Below are 7,319 nucleotides of genomic sequence, written 5' to 3' on the forward strand. Positions count from 1 at the left end.
TTCCTCATTAAGCTCTTGGAATTCTTAACTGTTGGAGGTGTTCAACCTTGCATTCTCTCTTCATTCTCTGTTGGACTTGCATGTTGGAAAATTACACATTATTATGGCCTTAGGACTATTTTGTAATACTTCCTATATGTTTGGTACATTTATATTGTGTACCATAATGTTTGCCATAATGACATATCAGGTCCCAGGACTTAAATATTTGTAGTATGATGGATATGACAATTGTCCATAACTTAAGGGACTATAGTTGTGTGGTTCCAATCTCTTTTCCATAAGGTGCAAATGATAAACTTAATGCCCAAAATATATGAACGATCACAAAATATATGAACGATCAGGAGGAGAGTTCAAGGGTTTTTTCCGTTATACTCTTCTTCCTTATAAAACACCATCATCGTTCAATGTATCCATCCATCAGGAAATCATCAAGGCACCGGGAAGACAAAGGAATCAAGAACATGGCATCATCTTCTTCAAAGATCATATTTCCATGTAAGTAAAACTGAATTATGATTGATCTTTATGTGAAATTGATCATTGATCATGTTTCTAAACCTTCATTTGGTATCAGAGCATGGTTTTAATTAAGTTTTTTATGCCCTGATTTCAGTTTTATTGTTTGATTCATGATAAATTGGTTCATACGAACCCTAAAATCTCAGCCCCAAATTTTGAATATATGGTATTACAAGATAATGAATGGGGATTTAATTATTAGAAACAAATGCTTTCGAAACTGTGATTACTAAAAGAATCATGTGTTTCGTGTAAAAATCACTGGCAAGAAGTAAACTCTTCCATACGCTTTTCTCAAATTGATTTCTGATAGAATTAAAGTTTTTTTTTTTCCAACTTAGTTATATTTAGAGGATAAAAAAAAAGAAAAAAAAGCCTCAATACGTTCACTAAAATGAACAAATATATATTTTAAATTCATGTTCCTTTCTGGAACTTGTGGTTTCAAGAAAGCTTTCATAAGAGAGTATTTCTTTTCTTTTGTTATCTGACATCTTTAGGGTTATTACTTTATTAATGAATAATTTATCTCAAAAGACCCATTGTAATTTTAAACGAATATTCGTTTTGGTTTTGGCTTCTAAATTTCTAATAGTACAGTTTAAAATCATATGATAATCGTTAGATTTCAAAGTCATTTTATTTCCGATTTACTGGTTCATGATTAATATTGAAACTTTTAAATTCAAAAATCGATATTCATGGTTTATTATTATTAATTTCTTAATAAAATCGATCCAAAAAGAAACTACTAGATTCGATGTTTATGAAAATGATAAGTGGAGTCTAATGGGTTTTGAAGTGAGAACCATAAAGGAATCACGTTTTGCCATATTTTTCCCACCGCTTAAGTAATTAACTCATTAGAATTTTAACATATCATCACAATGAAGGATTTCTTTAAATTCAATGTTAATAGCGAATTTTAAATAAGTATAGCTTCTACTTGATATATTAGTAATTTTCTTTGTGGTTAATTGTTTACCAAACATACCATCAAACTTGAATATAATTAAATTTGGTTATGCAAATTATGATGGAAAATGTGGATTCTCTTATTCCACAATCCTTGATAATCTATAAGGTTCATTAGTGGCCTTTTTTCTCTTTTGTCAAATTATCGCGTATAATCTTAATAATGATTATGTGTTTTCATATATTTGGTTGAGGCTTCAACAAGACTTTAAAACATGCTTACCTGATTATTTAGTGCTTTTAAGATATATAGAGTATACAATGCATAATTATTTATATCTACGATGAATGAAGAAAAAAATATAATGGATGATGATTCATATATTACTTGTTTGCCACTAATTTGCAAAGTAAAATTGTCATTTATTGTAGGCGGCATGATGTCAAGTTGTATTTTTCCATTTTATTTGTTTACATTTAGTTTGGCATCAAATTAACGTGATTGGCATTTTAGTTATGGTTACTTTGCCACTATAAGAGAGAGATTGTAACTGAGCTCTATTTATAAACCTTATTTTATAAATTATAAGTTTATAATTTTAAACGATAAGTGGTAACTTCTATGTTGCACTTAAGTGACTGGACCAAAGAAAGGTTGCTTAAGTTTGATATTGAAGATAATTAAACACCACATTATGCAACTGTCTGAGTTGTTATTCAAGGAACCCAAAGGCTAATTGAATAATGACTTATGTAGTGAAATTTCAAGCATAATATACATAAATATGGTATTTCTACCCAAAGGTGATCACAACATTTGTGTAACGTAGTATGATTGTTGTACGCCATTATATCCAGTTGTTGGTCTAGTCAAAGCGAAGCTAAATTGGGTAAGGTGTCTATAAGACCTATTATTTTGGTGTTTATAATAGGTATACTGATATGCTTATTCGTTATCCCATGAAATTACTTTAATATAACTTAAAAAAATGGTACAAATTAAGTAAGTGACAATGATAGTTTTAGTGAAGTCCATAATATGGATACAAGTGACCCTTAATGAAATCTCATTGCAAATTTTTCCATAACAAAGGGATGATAGAATGGCTTAATCTTAATGTCCCTATAAATACATGAGGGATTGGTTATCACTCTCCATGGGACATGTGTTTTTTTAATTATCTATTATAGGGATTCCATACAATCCGAAAGTTGGATTGGAAACGAAGAGCAAACAAAGTTGGTACTGATGAAGACTTAAACATAGAAGTGGTTGACCCACCTTTATTATTTTATAGAAAGTGGTTATTGTTTAAGTCTTAAAGATGTATAACTTGATCACTTTTAAATTTGGATACGATGATGTAACTATTAGTTTCAATTCTCATATTGTTGGCTATGTTGTTTGGAGGGGAACCTCTATAAATTGTAACTTAATAACCATTTTATGGAATCTTTAATATCATTTAATATTTACGAGAACATAAGTAAATGAAATTGAGAAATGGGGACTTTGTCTATGTTGTGACATTAATGCTTAGGCCACATATCACAAATAAAATGGTATAACTTGTAAAAGACAAAGTTTGACCGTAACGTGACTTCTCAAGATTCTATAAATACATTATATATATATATATATATATATATATATATATATATATATATATATATATATATATATATAAAAGGGAATAATTTTTTTTTACAAGAAGTTTAGAATTTGATACAGACATTTGTAGACCTTCTTCAGGTAAGTAAGTTGTCATAAATCATATGTATGCCTTTTATTATTGTTGATTACTCTTGTTACATGTATCAGTACTTGCTGCATGAGAACCTAAATCTCCTAACGTCTACCAATTTTATGTTTCGTGACATGGTACCAGAAGTCTTGAAATGAAGCATGTCAGTTTTCTTGAGAATGCCAAAATCAGTGGGAGTTAAGGGATTTTGACCTTAAAGAATCTTTAATTATAATTCAAGTGCTCATTCGGATTAACACTTTATTAGGAGATTCAAGTTTTGCCTCATGAAAGGACAATTTAAATGCAGGGGCAAATGAAACACCATAAAAGACTCCTCTCAAGATGTTGGCATTAAAACCCATGAAATAGCATATAAGACTTATTTTTATGATGTAAGCGGCCCATAAATGTTGATGATTACATGAGACCGATCTTGAAAAGGGGAAAGAAAATAACCCTATCACAGATAGTGATGCAATAAATTGTAATCAATCGACTAAATTAAGTAAAGTCATGATTGACGAGCTTAATTCCATGGAAAAGTATGATGTTTAGGAGCCTGAATTATCGGGTCATTAAAGCGTATTCACAAAAGGAGGATGTTTCTTACGAAGAAGCATTCTCAACCGTTTCTCGAAATGACTTCCTTAGGATCATAATGGCCCATGTATTTCGTTTGGATGTAGAGGTACATAAAATAGATGTCAAACAATTTTCTTAACTAAGAGTTACATAATGATGTTTGCATAACCCAAGCAACCAATTGCATTTATAAGGGGTAAGAACATCTAGTGTTTAAACTCAAGGAATTATTTTTTTTAGGCTAAAACAAGCTTTGTGACAATGGTATCTAAATTAAAAGAAGTTATAAAGAAGAGTGACTTCATTTAAAACCAAGTATATCAAATTACGTACCTCAAGGTGAGTGGGAGGAAATTTATCATGCTCGTTTTATATATAGATGGCATTTTATTGGCAAGTAATAACATTGATATATTGCATTAAACAAAACATTTGGTATCATATGACCTTGATATGAAAGATCTCTTTGAAGCATTGTATATTACATCAAGATAAAAGACTTTAGCATTGTCCCAAAAGGAATATATCAAGTGTGTAGTAAGTCGATATAACATGCAACAACTCTTCCCTTTGATTTATCTTATAATTAAACGTTTTTCGGTTTATAGAGGTATAATGAAGTTAATCCTACATGATTATATAGTTAGAAGCTTAACTATGCACAAGTTTTTACATGTCCCAATGTCCCTTATGTTACTGGCATGCAAAAGAGTTATCAAACAAATAATGATCTAGATTACTAGAAAGTTGCCAATAAAGTTTTATGATATTTTCATGGGACTAATAATTATGAACTTGTTTAGAGAAATAAGTTGTAACATATAAGTGATATGCTTTTTTGACTACAACTTTGCAAAACACAAAGATAAGTAGTCATTAGTGGGATACATCTTTATGCTATCAGTCGGCCAATATCAGGGGAGAGTCATACATAAACGTTGACGACTATATCAATTATGATGGAGAAATTTGTTTTCATAGATAATGAAACGTGTCATGGAATGTTGTTGAGAAATTAAATCACGTGACTCATGATCATAGTTTCCATATCTGGCCATTAAAAGAAAACTTATTACTATAATTTTGCCTCTTTAAGTTTTCCATTAGCAATAATTACATTAGAATGAGGCTTTACCTTGATACAAAGTATATGTTCACTTAAGTTTAAGTGGGGGAACTAATATTTGTATCAAACACATCAACATTGATAATATGCTAGCGGATCCGATAACGAAAGGTTTACCACCCAATTATTTGAACATGTCGTCAATATGGGTTTAAAGCTAGACCTAATATTATGTAATTCTAGCATAATGTTTTAAATGGAACATTTACGTTCAATTATTCAAGTACTTGATTATTATACCTCCATAATATGCAATATGTCTATATTAATAATTTGTGCACACTAACTTTCTATATTGACATTTGTAATGCATTACCACTTAACTTTAAAGTCATTTGGTATAAAATAATCATAAGTTTCATATGAAGTACCATAGTATGATTGGTGGGGGTCCCGTATCGAAATGGATGCGTCAGACTGTACTTTTCTGCTTTTGGTATCAATATGAAATATGATGAACTTATCTTGGCCAAATAATGAAACATGTATACAAATAGTCACTCGGCTAAGTGGGAGAATGTTGGAAAATTACACATTATTATGGCCTTAGGACTATTTTGTAATACTTCCTATATGTTTGGTACATTTATATTGTGTACCATAATGTTTGGCATAATGACATATCAGGTCCCAGGACTTAAATATTTGTAGTATGATGGATATGACAATTGTCCATAACTCAAGGGACTATAGTTGTGTGGCTCCAATCTCTTTTCCATAAGGTGCAAATGATAAACTTAATGCCCAAAATATATGAACGATCAGGAGGAGAGTTGAAGGGTTTTTTCCGTTATACTCTTCTTCCTTATAAAACACCATCATCGTTCAATGTATCCATCCATCAGGAAATCATCAAGGCACCATTACGGGAAGACAAAGGAATCAAGAACATGGCATCATCTTCTTCAAATATCATATTTCCATGTATGTAAAACTGAATTATGATTGATCTTTATGTGAAATTGATCATTGATCATGTTTCTAAACCTTCATTGCAGTCCTAACTTTGAGTTACAAACTCGACTTTTATTGGAGACTCATGCTCATTTTCAAACAGACTCATCCCATGATAAGGTCTTTGCTTTGGCTACTATAACAGACCTGTTAACGTTACCAAACGGCTACGTTAAGTGTAACGGAAAATGTAACAGAAACGTTACATCCTTGGCTAAGACACGGTCTTGGCCTAAGCGAGCCAAGGCCAAGGCAGCAACTCATTTCTCATCACATGGTAAGTAAGTTGTCATAAATCATATGTATGCCTTTTATTATTGTTGATTACTTTTGTTACATGTATCAGTACTTGCTGCATGAGAACCTAAATCTCCTAACGTCTACCAATTTTATGTTTCGTGACATGGTACCAGAAGTCTTGAAATGAAGCATGTCAGTTTTCTTGAGAATGCCAAAATCAGTGGGAGTTAAGGGATTTTGACCTTAAAGAATCTTTAATTATAATTCAAGTGCTCATTCGGATTAGCACTTTATTAGGAGATTCAAGTTTTGCCTCATGAAAGGACAATTTAAATGCAGGGGCAAATGAAACACCATAAAAGACTCCTCTCAAGATGTTGGCATTAAAACCCATGAAATAGCATATAAGACTTATTTTTATGATGTAAGCGGCCCATAAATGTTGATGATTACATGAGACCGATCTTGAAAAGGGGAAAGAAAATAACCCTATCACAGATAGTGATGCAATAAATTGTAATCAATCGACTAAATTAAGTAAAGTCATGATTGACGAGCTTAATTCCATGGAAAAGTATGATGTTTAGGAGCCTAAATTATCGGGTCATTAAAGAGTATTCACAAAAGGAGGATGTTTCTTACGAAGAAGCATTCTCAACCGTTTCTCGAAATGACTTCCTTAGGATCATAATGGCCCATGTATTTCGTTTGGATGTAGAGGTACATAAAATAGATGTCAAACAATTTTCTTACCTAAGAGTTATATAATGATGTTTACATAACCCAAGCAACCAATTGCATTTATAAGGGGTAAGAACATCTAGTGTTTAAACTCAAGGAATTTTTTTTTAGGCTAAAACAAGCTTTGTGACAATGGTATCTAAATTAAAAGAAGTTATAAAGAAGAGTGACGTCATTTAAAACCAAGTATATCAAATTACGTACCTCAAGGTGAGTGGGAGGAAATTTATCATGCTCGTTTTATATATAGATGGCATTTTATTGGCAAGTAATAACATTGATATATTGCATTAAACAAAACATTTGCTATCATATGACCTTGATACGAAAGATCTCTTTGAAGCATTGTATATTACATCAAGATAAAAGACTTTAGCATTGTCCCAAAAGGAATATATCAAGTGTGTAGTAAGTCGATATAACATGCAACAACTCTTCCCTTTTATTTATCTTATAATTAAACGTTTTTCGGTTTATAGAGGTATAAT

The 7,319-nt window shown here is 31.2% G+C and overlaps 1 long non-coding RNA gene across 1 annotated transcript; it reads left to right on the forward strand.

Moving 5' to 3' along the window:
* Positions 1-327: 327 nt before the first annotated feature.
* On the forward strand, positions 328-2,910 carry LOC145107413 (uncharacterized). The gene is made up of 2 exons (XR_013707854.1): positions 328-501; positions 1,873-2,910. It is a non-coding gene; the product is annotated as an uncharacterized LOC145107413 (long non-coding RNA).
* The last annotated feature ends 4,409 nt before the right edge of the window (positions 2,911-7,319 follow it).

The sequence above is a fragment of the Lactuca virosa genome, chromosome 4 (genome assembly GCF_052849685.1).
Source record: "Lactuca virosa cultivar CGN04683 chromosome 4, Lactuca_virosa_CGN04683_v6, whole genome shotgun sequence".
NCBI lineage: Eukaryota > Viridiplantae > Streptophyta > Magnoliopsida > Asterales > Asteraceae > Lactuca > Lactuca virosa.